General features: G+C 39.7%; 1 protein-coding gene and 1 long non-coding RNA gene across 12 annotated transcripts in view; one reads left to right on the forward strand and one right to left on the reverse strand.

Moving 5' to 3' along the window:
• Positions 1–13,415, forward strand: part of LOC309624596 — a 467,785-nt gene extending 454,370 nt beyond the window's left edge. The window contains exon 2 of the long non-coding RNA XR_014242047.1: positions 9,365–13,415. This is a non-coding gene — a long non-coding RNA (uncharacterized lncRNA). The remainder of the gene's footprint in view (positions 1–9,364) is intronic.
• Positions 1–14,081, reverse strand: part of JAKMIP2 (janus kinase and microtubule interacting protein 2) — a 197,235-nt gene that overhangs the window by 87,021 nt on the left and 96,133 nt on the right. The window lies entirely within an intron of this gene.

Consider the following 14,081-nt stretch of genomic DNA (forward strand, 5'->3'; position numbering starts at 1 on the left):
TTTCCTCTTCGTATGGTAAGCAATCTTTGATATTCCAAAACCCTGGAGTGCTGGCCTATAATATTCTAGATCATCATAGCTTTTGTACAGATAATTATTATACTTCATCTGCTTACTCACCTCATATTGTGACAGTTGAATACTACTACTACTGCTAATTATCATCATCATTATTATTATTGTCCATTTACCACTGCCGGCCACTGTGCTAAGCTGTTTACATGCATTAGATTTTTAATGCTCTGAGGTAGGAATACAAGTCATCTAGTCCAGCCTCAAATGTATGACTTATGAATACTTTTTACACCTATCCCCCCTGGGAGGGGCTGCCATGTAAATAATGAAGTGCAAGTTTGAAAATGTAATGAGTGCTGTAACAGGGAAGCAAACCAGACACTACTGGAGCACAGAGGAGGAGATCCAATTCCCTGGGGAGGACTAGGACTGCTGCTAACAGAAGGGATGGCTGAGCAGAGTCTTGAATGATGAGAGATGATTTGTCATGTGGTTGAGGAAATAAGGAAGAAGTGAATAAATGTTATATGAGAAGATTTAGTAAGAATTATGTATATACCAAGACTATTGATTAACTCGAGTTAGGGGGAGGATGGAGGAGGGACAAGAGAGAATTTGGAAAGGGTTCATTTTTATATCTGATACTAAGCGCATCTCTATTCTTACACCTCATGTAAAACATTAAATTTGGGGGAGGAGGGTTCCACATGCTGAGCTGTAGACTAAAAAATTGTTTAATAATAATGCTATTGAAGGGGCTTCCCTGGTGGCGCAGTGGTTGAGAATCCGCCTGCCAATACAGGGGACACGGGTTCGAGCCCTGGTCTGGGAAGATCCCACATGCCGCGGAGCAACTAAGCCCGTGCGCCACAACTACTGAGCCTGCACTCTAGACCAGTGAGCCGCAACTACTGAGCCCATGCACCATAACTACTGAAGCCCACGCACCTAGAGCCCATGCTTCGCAACAAGAGAAGCCACCGCAATGAGAAGTCCACGCACTGCAACCAAGAGTAGCCCCCGCTCGCCGCAACTAGAGAAAGCCCACGCGCAGCAACGAAGACCCAACACAGCCAAAAATAAATAAATAAAATAAATAAACTTAAAAAAATAATAATGCTATTGAAATCTTTCTATATGTCAAGCACAGTATTTACCATTGCACATATAGTCTCTCTCTAAAACATGTTCTTGATGTAGATATAATTTTCCCATTATGCAAGAGAAGACATTAAAAATTCTAAATTTGCCCAACTTTACACAGCTTGTATGTCTATGAGTCATTCATTGATTCAGTTGTTTCTTGACAGCCTATGATGTGTCTGTCAAAATTTAAAATCAGGTCAGCCTGATTCAAAAACATTCATTTTAACCACTACATAGCACTCGTCTCTCCTTTAGGATCAGAAAGGGAGTATCTTTTTTTTCCTTTTTTTCTATCTATTATTAGCTTTAAAACTCTCAGATGAATCAAAAATAAGTCCTGCTCTATAGAAATCAAAGCATAAGGCTGCAAACACATTTCTTGTCCAGGGTGTTTCAAAGATTTAACACAAGGCTGTGTATCATTATTGCAGCAATGCGCTGAGCCCTGATTGAAGTAGTCACTTAGGGCATTTCAGTGATAAATCCCATTTTTCAGGGCACTTATAACCTAGCAGTTAACATTTTTCCTGTGTGAAATAGGGTAAGACAAGGGAGTACTTTACTCCTGCAAAACAGGGCACACAAAATAGCTATTAAGTCTTAAATGATCACATGAGATAGATAATTAAATAAGATGGGATTGGAAGCCTGAATCTAGGGCTGTGGTTGAACAACTTCTTATAGTGTTGACCTGGTTCCTTCAGACAGTCTGACAAAATACAACCAATAGTAGTAAACAGTAATCAGTAATATTTCCCTTGTATTCATTCAGATGGGGTAACAGAGACTTAGTGAAGATTAATGATTGACCTTCATTCAGCCCTGAGCTGGTAAGTACTGATTGGGGAAGATTTAATCCAAGCTGTTTGACTGTAGAGCCCATGTCTTCACTCTATCACTCAGTGCCTCTCTTGGAGGGTGGTGATGAAAATTCCATGGACTAAGGCAGGTGAAGGGTTTAGCAAGGTACGTATCAAATAAGAGATCTTTTTAAAAATCAGTTTATTTTACAAATGTCTACTTGAACACTTAATAGCTGCCAATCACTGGTCTTGGCACTGAGTAAATAAATGAAAACAGACATAATCTCCAGCTCATGGAGGTAACATGTTAATTAGGAGAGGCACACAATAAGCATGATAAATAAATAAGTACTCTGCTAGATTATGACAAAGTTCTATGGGGAAAAATAAAAGCATGGAAGGTGATGGGAACTGTCCAGGTAGGTTGCGATTTTAGATAAGGGAAAGCCTAACCAAGCAGGTGTTATTTGGCTAAAGACTGGAAGGGGTGAGCCATGCAGATGCCTGGGCGGAAGCATTCCAGGAGTGCAGGGCAAGTATAAGAGCTCAGCAGTGGGCACAGACATCCAAGTTCCAGGAGCTGAAGGAAGCCAGCCAGGCTGGAGAGAGTAAGCAAGCTAGGAAAGCAGCCAAGTTGAGGGCAGGCATTAATGGGAAGGCAGCATGTGCAGACCATGCTGTGCTTCTTAGGCCATTTTACATCGACTTGGGCTTTTACTCAGAGTGAGGTCCCATTAGAGGGTTTGACAGGAGGGGGGCCCTGATCTGACCTGGGTTTTAGCGTCTCACTGACTGCAATGGTAAGAGTAGAAGAATTTTCATAAGAGTGGAAGTAAGGAGACTGGCTTGGAAGCCACTGCAAAAATCCAGCTTAGAGATGGTGGTGGCTTAGGTCAGGGTGAGAGCTGTAGAGGTGGTAAGAGGGACCAGACATAAGCTGCTGTTAATCCTTTCTAAGTTGGTGTTTGGCCAAAATTACAACGAATCAGTTGTTAAGCTGAGATGCAAAGTCACATAGGGCTGAATGAAGTATTAAACAGTACGCTAGAGTGTCTGTCTCTGAAATTTATTAAGCTCCCACTCTAAGAAAGGCGTTATGCCAGGCACTGCAGATGAAAGAGATGAGGGTGACTATCCCCGCCCCTCTGAGAGCTTAACTCTAGTAAGAGGACAATATAACACAGCTCTATGTGGGGGCAGAATGTGGCCGTATGCATTCTTCCAATGAATATTTGCTAGATGCGGTTTTAGGTGCTGAAGATCAATAGATAGAATGTAGATAGAAGAGACAAAAATCCCTGCTCTCATGGAGTTTATATTCTAGGAGAGCGAGACAAAAAACGAGCAAGAGAAATATATAAATTATATAGCATGTTAAAAGGTAACAATGAAGGAATTCATAAAGGTCAAACCCATACCTGCACAACACTGTAATAGGGAAAAATTAGGAACAATGTAACATCCATGTGAAAGGAACTGGCTTAATAAAGTGGTATGTCCAGTCTATAAACTAGTATACAATAGTTATAAGATACATAAGTAGATATACTGAACCAATGAGACTAGCTGCACTTCAAGATATATTACTGAATCAAAAGAGCAATATGATGAACAAAACACAAAGTGTAATTTTTAATATACACACACACACATATACCACCATGTGCACATATATGTATATGAAGTCACAATATATTTTGGAAAGACACGGGTGAAGGGATCAAAAAAGCTTCCCACATGCTTCACATCATTTGCTCCCAGGCCTCCAACTCCTCCCTTCTCAGCTCTGGGTCAGTCTGCAGGTCATTCTCCAGAGCTGTGTGGCAGTGTGGCCACTGCAAGATACACTGTGTCATCCTCTGTGTGATAAGCCCCACCTTCATGACAGCTCTGACAATGACATACTTTGATCTGTCTCTGGGAAAGCTGAGACCCTTAGAGTGGACAGGTCAGTCCTGGGTGAAAAAAAAATCTCTTCTGTTTCTTTCCTGTCTCCCAGGATCTTCCTGGGGGTTTGGAGGTAACTGGAGCCTCATTCTGGCCTCTTTCTCTCCCACCTTTGTCACCATCTTCTGGCCCAGTGCCTCACCCCACTCAGCCTTCCCAAGCTCAGTAAATGTGATAAACCACTCCTGCCAACATGCTAGCAGATAAGGTTTGTGTTTACAGACTCTCCCATCCCCCTGATATGTGAGTTTTATTTTAGAAAGGGGTTTAGGAGACACAAGCATTGCATGAGATTTTATATAAGAAAATTAGTGTTACCCATAAACCACGGTACATAAACTCAGTTATTAAAATGATTAATATTAACTCTCCCAGACTTCCTTGGTGGCAGAGTGGTTAAGAATCCACCTGCCAATGCAGGGGACACGGGTTCGATCCCTGGTCTGGGAAGATCCCACATATCGCGGAGCAACTAAGCCCATGCGCCCCGACTACTGAGCCTGCGCTCTAGAGCCTGCGAGCTACAACTACTGAGCCCGTGTGCCACAACTACGGAAGCCCGCGTGCCTAGAGCCCGTGCTCTGCAACAAGAGAAGCCACTGTAATGAGAAGCCCACGTGCAGCAATGAAGACCCAACACAGACAAAAACGAATAAATAAATATATAAATTTATAAAACAAAACAAAAAACTCTCCCACCTTTTCCACTGTACACAGATTAAATGTTATTGTTATTATTAACCATCTCACCTCCTCCACAGTAGACAGATTGGGAAATGATATTAATAAATCTCCCCATCCCCCAGCCCTGCTTTTTCTGTCACTGGGAAGATATTTGCATGAACTGTGCTGGGCTTAAAAGGCCAAGGATTTTTAATCTCCCCTGTTCCTAGTACTGCCTAGCATTCTTTCTCCTTTTTTTCCTTTTTTTTTTTTTTTTTTACAAGTTTATAAGTTTACAAAGTGCTCGAACATGCTTTATCTTATTTAACATTCACAATGAGACTCTGAGACATACTATGATCCCCACTTTACAGATGACAAAACTGGCCCTCAAAAGCATGAAGTCACTTACCCAAGTTGTTACAAAGCTGGGATGTAACCTAACTCGTCTTCTTCCAAGCACTGTGTTCATGTAACACAACCCAAGCTTGGCCAAACAGACTTTCTGTCCTACAGCCTCACCTGGAAGAGGGGAGTGTTTTTCCCTCTTTCTGCTCAAGGACACAGGAGGTGCTGTTGATTAGTGGGATGCAGAGGAAGGAGCACTGGAACTACAGTGGAGGTGGCCAGGCTTGTGACTGTCCACAGCTGTGTGAGGGGACACCGAGTGGGAGCCTATGTGCTGCACCTGTGCCTCTTGAGTCTGCACGTCCTTGAGTCTGCACATTCTTGAGTCTTCACTCCTGTGTTTCCCTGTAGATGCATCTGTTTCTGTGTCCTTCTTCCAAGTCATCAAATAGAATGCCCCTTCCTGCCTCAGGACCTTTACACATCGCACTCCCTCTGCAGGGTCCTCTCTTCCTCCAGAGTCTAATGATCTCAGCTCAAATGTAAGTGACTCAAGTGCTCCCTGATAAAGACATGGTCAAGTCCAAACACCCGGTACCTATGAATGTGACGTTATTTAGGAAACAGGGTCATTTCAGTTGTAATCACGTTAAGATGAGGTCATACTGGATTAGGGCCCTAATCCAAGGACTGGTGTCCTTTTAAGAAAAGGAAAAATTTACACACAAACACAAAGGAGAGAAGGCCTGGACAATGGAAGCTGAGATTGGTGTGACACATCTACAAGCTAAGGAACACCAAGGATTGGCAGCAACCACCAGAAGCTAGGAGAGGAGGCATGAAGAGGTCTCCTCAGAGCCTCCAGAAAGAGCCAACTCTACCAATAACTGGATTTCAGATTTCTGGCCTCCAGAACTATAAGACAATACATTTCTGTCATTTTGCCACCAAGTTTGTGGTCATCACATTAGCCCTAAGAAACTACAACAGAAGCCATCCAGCTTTTCCAGAATAGGCCATGCATTTAGTGCATGTTTTCATAGCATCAGCTATTTTTTTCTAAATAGCATTGTATCACAGCTTGTGGTTATATATTTGCTTTTTTTTTTTTTTTTGATCAATATTTATCCCCCCACTAAAATGGAAGCCCTATGAAAATGGATAGTGTTGGGTTTTGATCACTATAAGGAGGTAAAAAAAAAAAAAACCCAGAAGTCTCTAGCATAAAAACAGCACGGTATGCAATGAACATTTTTTAAATGAAAGAAAGAGTGAATGAATGAATAGATTGATGATTGGCAAGAAGAGAGAATGGCACTTGTAATTTTGGCCTGGGAGTATGGGAAAAGCATCTGAAACCAACACAAAGATCTCTGTTTCTCTCTCAAACTCTGTCTCTCTTCTCCCTCTTTCAATCTCTGTCTCTCTGATTTCTTGCTTTTGTCAAGTTAGATTAGAACATTTGTCTTTTTAAAAGCCTGTGGGGACTGATAAGATTAACAAAACAGTTCATGGTAACAGGGAAAACTGTCAACACCAATGCTGACGATAAATACTGTAAAACTGTGAAAAAATGAAAACAAATGATTTCATTCTGTAAGTTAGAGAAAGTGGATTTTTTTCACTGTCTTATCAAACAGTACAATGATAATTATTTGTACCATTAATTTTGTATACAATCGAAAATGGTAGATAACTTTTATTTAATGAAAACAGCATAAGTCATATATATTTTTTTCCTATCTTTATGTTAGCTATTTACAAACATCATCACATACTCATATATCTTAAAAAGTACAGGAAAATGATGCTGCATAATGGTTAAGGGCAAGAGCTCTGGAATCAGACCCCCGGCTTAAAGATCAGCCCTAACCACTTAGGGTGTGACCTGGGACACATTACTTAACTCCTCTCTGCCCAGCTTTTAATTTCTGTCTCATAGGGTTGTTGTATGGATGAAATAAGCTAATATATGCAAATACATATAAGAGTAATTGGCACTTAGTAAAACTCAATACATTTTAGCATTATTATTACTATTAGACATCTGACAGTTGATGAGACCATGGTAAGTAGTCACTGAGATAGTCTCATCTATTCATGTCACAGCTACAAATTACAAATCATTTTCCGTGTTCATTTTCCAGAATTAAAAAGCAATGAACAAAATAGACTGGTGGATGATGCGTGGGGTTAGGGATGGCAAAGAGATTTTGCAAACACATTTCTTTGTAATAGAAGTACTGAAAGCTTAATTAATCTTTTATTTTTGGCAAGGGGGTAGGGGGCATAAAATGTCAAAAAATGGAATTAAAAATTAATATGCCCTATTTCCATGCTTTTGAAGCAATTAATTTATTTTTATGGTAATTTTTAAGTTCAAATTTTTGCACTTTAGTCTTAGTCCTGTCAAGTCAAAATTTCAAAGGATTGTTAAAAACTCAGGTTAACAGAATGATTTAAATGGTTTAAAGACTCAGAATTATAATTAATTTGGGGGTTGAACTTCTGATCACACAAATCAGATTTCAGTAGAAAATCAAATCCATTAAGCATATCTGTGGTCTTCGCTCCTTCTCAAAGAAATACTTATTTCTAACAACATTTCCATTAACTGGTTTATTAAAGAATTTTATGGCTAATTAATTAATATATTTAAACTGATGATCAGAATAGCCACACTGGAACTTAGCTCTTCTCTTGGTGTCAAAGAAGATCACTCTCATTCCATCTAAGATTTAATGGAGTTGTCTGCTGGCAGTTGCTACCACTTATACTGGAAAAATACTGAGGTTTAAAAAATTCCTTTAATGGTCTATTTTGGCTAGAGAAGATAAAGTTCATTTGAGAGGGATGCCAGCAGCTTGTTATCTTTTAGGGTGTTTCCTATCTTGCCTTCGTGGCTAATTTTGGGATCACATTTCGATTATGGGCAGCTAAAATAGAAACAGGACTCCTCGGTGGGCTGTCTACATCACAAGTAGTCATTACCCCAGGCCAGAACTTCCTGAGAGATGGAGAGGCCACGCAGGAAAATGAGCCACCCCAACAAGATTCCTACAGATCCTATCATTGTCTGGAAAATGGATAGGCTATGCTTGTCAAAGCCACTGTTTTTCATTCTCTCCCACTCCCTCTTTGCGACTGGTAATTTCCATCTGCAGCTTTTGCAGTCTGATGTGTAATTTGGCCTCTCCTGACTCCCTGAATGTGCCTTCATGTTACATCTTCTTTTGAGACTGCATCTTTCTCAAGGTTTTCTTATCTCTTAGTATTGTTCGGATTCATTCTTCTTTGTTGAGAGTCAGAGTTCAACTTTGAAAAAAATACAGTAAAGATGGAAACAAATGAAAGAAAATAAAACATAGAGAACTAAACTGTTTTGACAGGGATAGAAGTTAAGTTTTATGTCCTCTTGGCCTTTTGACAAAAGTAATGCATATATATGTGGCTCAGAGCTTATCAAATTGTGACAAATGTTGTGTTTGTTTAAGGTTCTACGATGGAGGCCGAGTAACTTGAAGGCATAGAATAAAATAGAAGTACATGCAAGTAAGCCAATTTGTTTTACTGTATGACCATTCCTAGATACAGGACCAGAAGGATTTTCTCCCCTCATTCTCAAATTTAGACTGAGGATGAGTATTCATGATCAAGTTAGAATCATACCAAACTGAAGATATAAATATTAACGCTCAGAGCTCTTTTTTTTATTAAAGTATAGTTGATTTACAAAATTATATTAGTTTCAGGTGTACAACATAGTGATTCAATATTTTTATAGATTATACTTCATTTAAAGTTATTATAAAATAATGGCTAATATACAATATATTATTTATTTTATACATAGTAGTTTATACCTCATACTCCCCTACCCCTATTTTGCCCCTCCCCCCGTTGCCTCTCTCTACTAGTAACCACTAGTTTTTCTCTTTATCTGTAACTCTGTTTCTATTTTGTAAATAAATTCATTTCTATTATTTTTTAGATTCCACATATAAGTGATATCATATGATAGTTATCTTTGTCTGGCTTACTTCACTTAGTATGATAATCTCTAGGTCCATCCATGTTGCTGCAAATGGCATTGTTTCACTCTTTTTTACAGCTGCGTAGTATTCCATTGTGTGTGTATTTATATATATACATATATGTATGTGTGTGTGTGTATATATATATATATATGTATATCACATCTTTTTTATCCATTCATCTGTTGATGGACACTTAGGTTATTTCCATATCTTGACTATTATAAATAATGCTGCTATAAACATTGGGGTGCATGTATCTTTTCAAATTATAGTTTTGCCTGGGTATATGCCCAGGAGTGGGATTGCAGGATCATATGGTAACTCTATTTTTAGTTTTTTAAGGAACCTCCATACTGTTCTCCATAGTGGCTGCACCAATTTACATTCCCACCAACAGTGTAGGAGAGTTCCCTTTTTTCCACATCAGCACTCGGGACTCTTATGGGGTAATTTTTGTACTAAATTTGGCAGTTTATAGATAGCTACCAATCCAGTTAAATTAATTGCTCTTTAACACAAGCTTAAACAAAGAAAAGCCTATATATTGGTTGAGAGGATAAAAAAGAAAAGCAAACTGGCACCAATTGCCCGGTTTCCTTCCACACTCGTGGAAATGAGCAGAACCCTGCAGGGCCCCCGCCAAGTACAAAACAGAGCAGTTAATGATTAGGACAATCGAGTCATAGACTCAGTGTCTGGTGCACACTCCTGAGTTGTTTTACAGATACTATAACTGCCACCAGAGGAAAAAGCTAACTGCATGATGACCAGACTATAGCTATGACTTAAGCTGCTCCATCTTCAGAGCAGTACTGAATCTATGGCTAGCACAATACCAAGAACTGGCCTCAAGAGAATGGGATTAACATTATTGTTCACAATAATCTATATCTTTGTGGGCATCAAAATAATTGTAGCTTGCTCTGCCCGTATATGTAAGTGGGCAACTAAAATTGTCAGCAAAGAGATGTGACAGACCTATGTCAACATCTTCTGCCCTGAGAATATGGCACCCTATGTCAGCATGAAGAAGTTACAGAAGACAGATGTTTGCCCATAAACCCACAGAAATGGAATGATGTCCTGACAAGTGGGGATTTGTAAGCAGCTCTTTGCAGGAAACCGCCTTCAGCAGGAAGCCCCTTTCCTTGTCACTTTAGCAAAGCTATATTGTAACTTTTAACCAGGCACCTCCGTACTCTACTCATCTCTGGCTCAAGCCCACCTTTCAAATCTTTTAATCACACAATACATTGCCTAACTTGTCAGTTCTTTCCATAGATTGAAGAAGTAGAAATGAAGAATAAGTAATTAACAGATGACCAGATCTCTTCCTTAGCTTCCCCTTCAGTAATCTCCCGAACAAACTGCGTGACCAAATTGTGTGAACAAGATAACATCTACAGGAAGATCATGAGGAGAGGACAAGCCTGCACTCCGTGGGGGATGGCAACAACTCTGACCCCTTAGCTCAGTGATTAACTGAGATTACTTCCCTGTTTCCTTTTAAAAGTTTCAAGGCTGAGCAGAATCTTCAGAGGGGGTTTTTGGGGGACACTGACTCCACCATCTCCCCAGACTGCCGGCATTCTGATTAAAGGCACCTTTCCTTTCTACCGACATTTGTAAGTATGTAGTTGATTTTGTAAGTGGCGAGCAGTGGGACCCCCATTCGATAACACTCCAGAAGGTAGAAGACTCTCAAGGGTGCAGGCTTTTTTTCCTTAGATTTGAGGCAGGTGAAATTTATGATGGCTTCTCTTAGTCTGCAGTTTGGCTACACCGGTTCCCATGTTTCTTTAGAGAGAGCTAGATGCACTGGATTCCTTCCTATGGCATTATCTAATGGAAAGAGCACTTTCCAACTGCAGCAGCCCTAGCCTGTGCCCAGACATGTATGCTCCTCCCTCGCTTCTGACCTGCAAAGCAAGGCTTGTTTCTTTCTTCTCCTATGTTACAGAAGTGGAGGGTCTATCTTTGTGGGGGCAGGGGGAGCGGAAGGGGAAGGGGAGAGAGAGAGAGAGTGAGAGAGAGAGAAAGCTCAGGGACTTTTTCTTCATGTATACTCATTTAATGCATACTGATTTATAGGAATTGAGGACTTACTTGACTTAGACACAAATTATATAAAATCAAAGCATTTTTTTCTGAAAAAGTTATGCAGAATAACACATAGTTCTATTATATATTTTAAAGCCACAATGGATCCAGTATCTAAAATCTGAATATAATATTATGTTAATTTGCTTCCATTTTAAAGGAGAGACAAAAACAAAACAATATTCTATGGAGATCTTCCCAATATACAGACTGCTACCTGTCTTAACTTTTCTTGTCCCAACAAAGGTTAGGTAATTACAAAAAGGATGTTAAGACAAATCCCTATGGAGGATGGACAAAATTTAGTAAGCAGATAATGAATGCCAGCCATGCTTAAGACTTTTTTCTATATGAAATGAGGTTTATTGAGACTGACACGTTACACAGCTTCAGGGCATGTCACTCGTGTACGCTCCCTAGTGCTGTGCAAAGTGGTGATATAACAATATATATAATATGGTCTTTCATTGGTGCACTGTGGTCCCCAGAATAATGACATTTCAGCATTAAAAGCTCTTTGCTATCTGGCCCAAACCTCATTTATCACAGTCTGTGTAATCTAAGATTTGGTTGTAAAGGATCTATTCACTACCCACCTTTTGCTGAAATTAACCTATACCCTTCTACCCCTCCTGCCTTTGCTCATGCTGTGACCCCCATCTAAGAGAGCAGAGAATATATACACACCCAAGTATTACATATGGTATGAAAAACACTAAGGCACACCAAGTTTGTGCTGCTGGTGAAGGAAATTGAAAGAAAATAGAGCTGGAAAGGTAATTTAGGCCAGTTAAAGGCCTTATTTAGTAGGTCACAGGGTTTGCTAATGGTTTGAATAGGTGCATGACAGGAGCAGAGTTGTGTATTAGTAAGACAAATGCATTTGGTAAGAAAAGTATTGCAATTGTTAAACAAGACAGAATCAGGATCTAACCACATTGGATATGGATAAGGATAGATGTAGTGAGATTTCCAGGGTAAGAAAAGATAACTGACAGACACATTCTGGGAAGTTGTCTACAGTGGTAAAAAAAACAATTAGAGAAGGAGTCTTTTAAGAATAAAACCATGACTAAAGAGAGTGGGTAGAAAGACAAGTGAGGTGGGAATAGGGCTGAGGGGCTTGGGTAATAAAGAGGAATTAAGGAGAATTTCATTTCCATCCATACAGTGAACTAGTTTTCTTGAACATTTTACCCACTTAAAAATTACCTAAAATTTATAGATTAACAACAATAGCAGCATCCAGTAACAGAATAAAAATAGGATGCCAGAAATGTAAACAAATACCACAGATGGCTTTATCCTAGGAACATCTGCCAAAATGTGATGACTCTTGAGCACTGGGGACAGGAAATAAACCCTAGTGTTTGCCACGAGTAAGGCCTTACTTTTTATGAAGGAGACTGTGTAAGATTTCCAAAGAGAACTAAAAATCAACCTGCTCTACCAGAAGAACACTAAGACAAAAATGCCTATTTCAGACTTGCTGATGTGTGAGGAAGGGAGAAAACGATTTCCTGAGATGGAACCACAAGTCATCCTTCATGGGGATGTGTGGCCTGAACGTGTACTACCTGTTTTTAACTACTTGTGTTAGGTAAAAACACGTTGGTTGAAAAACCAGTGCTCTAAGTGAGCAGAGAGAAGCAAACTCGAAACCACTTTGTGAAACATACCTTTAACACAGACCTCAAAGAATTACCCCAAATAATGATCCAAGGTAGAAAGTTTACTGAGGAGGAGCAGACAACAAAATCAGACTAACAAAGATTCAAATACTGAAATTATCAGGCATACTACATAAATTATGTATGTTAAAAATACTTTAAAATAAAATAAGGGATTAAAAATATAAGTGCTAGTTATAAAAATAGAAAAATTTTTATAAAATAATGAAAATAACCATATAAATATGATTTATAAAATAACCAAAATTGAACTTTTATACATAAAAATAACTCAAACCTTTAGGTAGAAAAAAATATAGTTAAAAATTAAATTGGGACTTCCCTGGTGGCACAGTGGTTAAGAACCCGCCTGCCAATGCAGGGGACACGGGTTCGAGCCCTGGTCCGGGAAGATCCCACATGCCGCTGAGCAACTAAGCCTGTGCGCCACAACTACTGAACCTGCGCTCTAGAGCCCGAGAGCCACAGCTACTGAGCCCAAGTGCCACAACTACTGAACCTGCGTGCCTAGAGCCCGTGCTCTGCACCAAGAGAAGCCACCGCAATGAGAAGCCCGTGCACCGCAACGAAGAGTAGCCCCCGCTCACCGCAACTAGAGAAAGCCCGCGCGCAGCAACAAAGACCCAACGCAGCCATAAATAAATAAATTAAAAAAAAAATTAAATTGGTGGTGCATATCAGGTTAAATACAGATGAAGAAATATTGAGTGAACTGGAAGATAGAGCTGAAGAAAGTTTTCAATAGCATAAACAAAAAGACAGAGATTAACAAAAAACATATACAAGAGGTTAAGCCAAATGGAAGCCAGAATAAGAAAGTCTAATATGTATCTCATGATATCTCCAGGAGGAGAAAGTAGGCAAACCTGGGGAGAAGTAACATTTGAAGAGGTAATGGCAGCTTTAGAATTTAGCAAGTGTCTTGTGAGGGAAATTCAGCTATGTGGTTGTGTTTCCTCATTGTGTCACTGCTAAAAGCTCTGATCAGGACCAAGCCCAGGGTCTTAGCCTGTAGCCAGAACCAAGAATTAGCAACCCTCCAAGGGAAGACAGCAACTGCAGATCTTCAGATCACCTCTGAAAGTTTCTCACCTCTGTGGAATTTTAGTCCCTCTAGTCTTCCTTGCTTCTGCAGCTCTCTAATGCCTTTAAAGTGTGACTTGTGTAACATGTTTGGCTTTTCTTGTTATTTTCAGTGGGAGTATGAACCTGTCATGAATTACTTCATTCTAGCAGGAAGGAAAATTTAGGGAGGCTTCTTTGATATTTAAGCATATTCAACTGGTTAGAGCATTTATGAAGGGCCCATTGTGGCTAAAGTGATAGAGGAA

Source organism: Balaenoptera borealis, assembly GCF_965194805.1.
Source record: "Balaenoptera borealis genome assembly, chromosome: 2".
NCBI classification, from domain to species: Eukaryota; Metazoa; Chordata; class Mammalia; order Artiodactyla; family Balaenopteridae; genus Balaenoptera; species Balaenoptera borealis.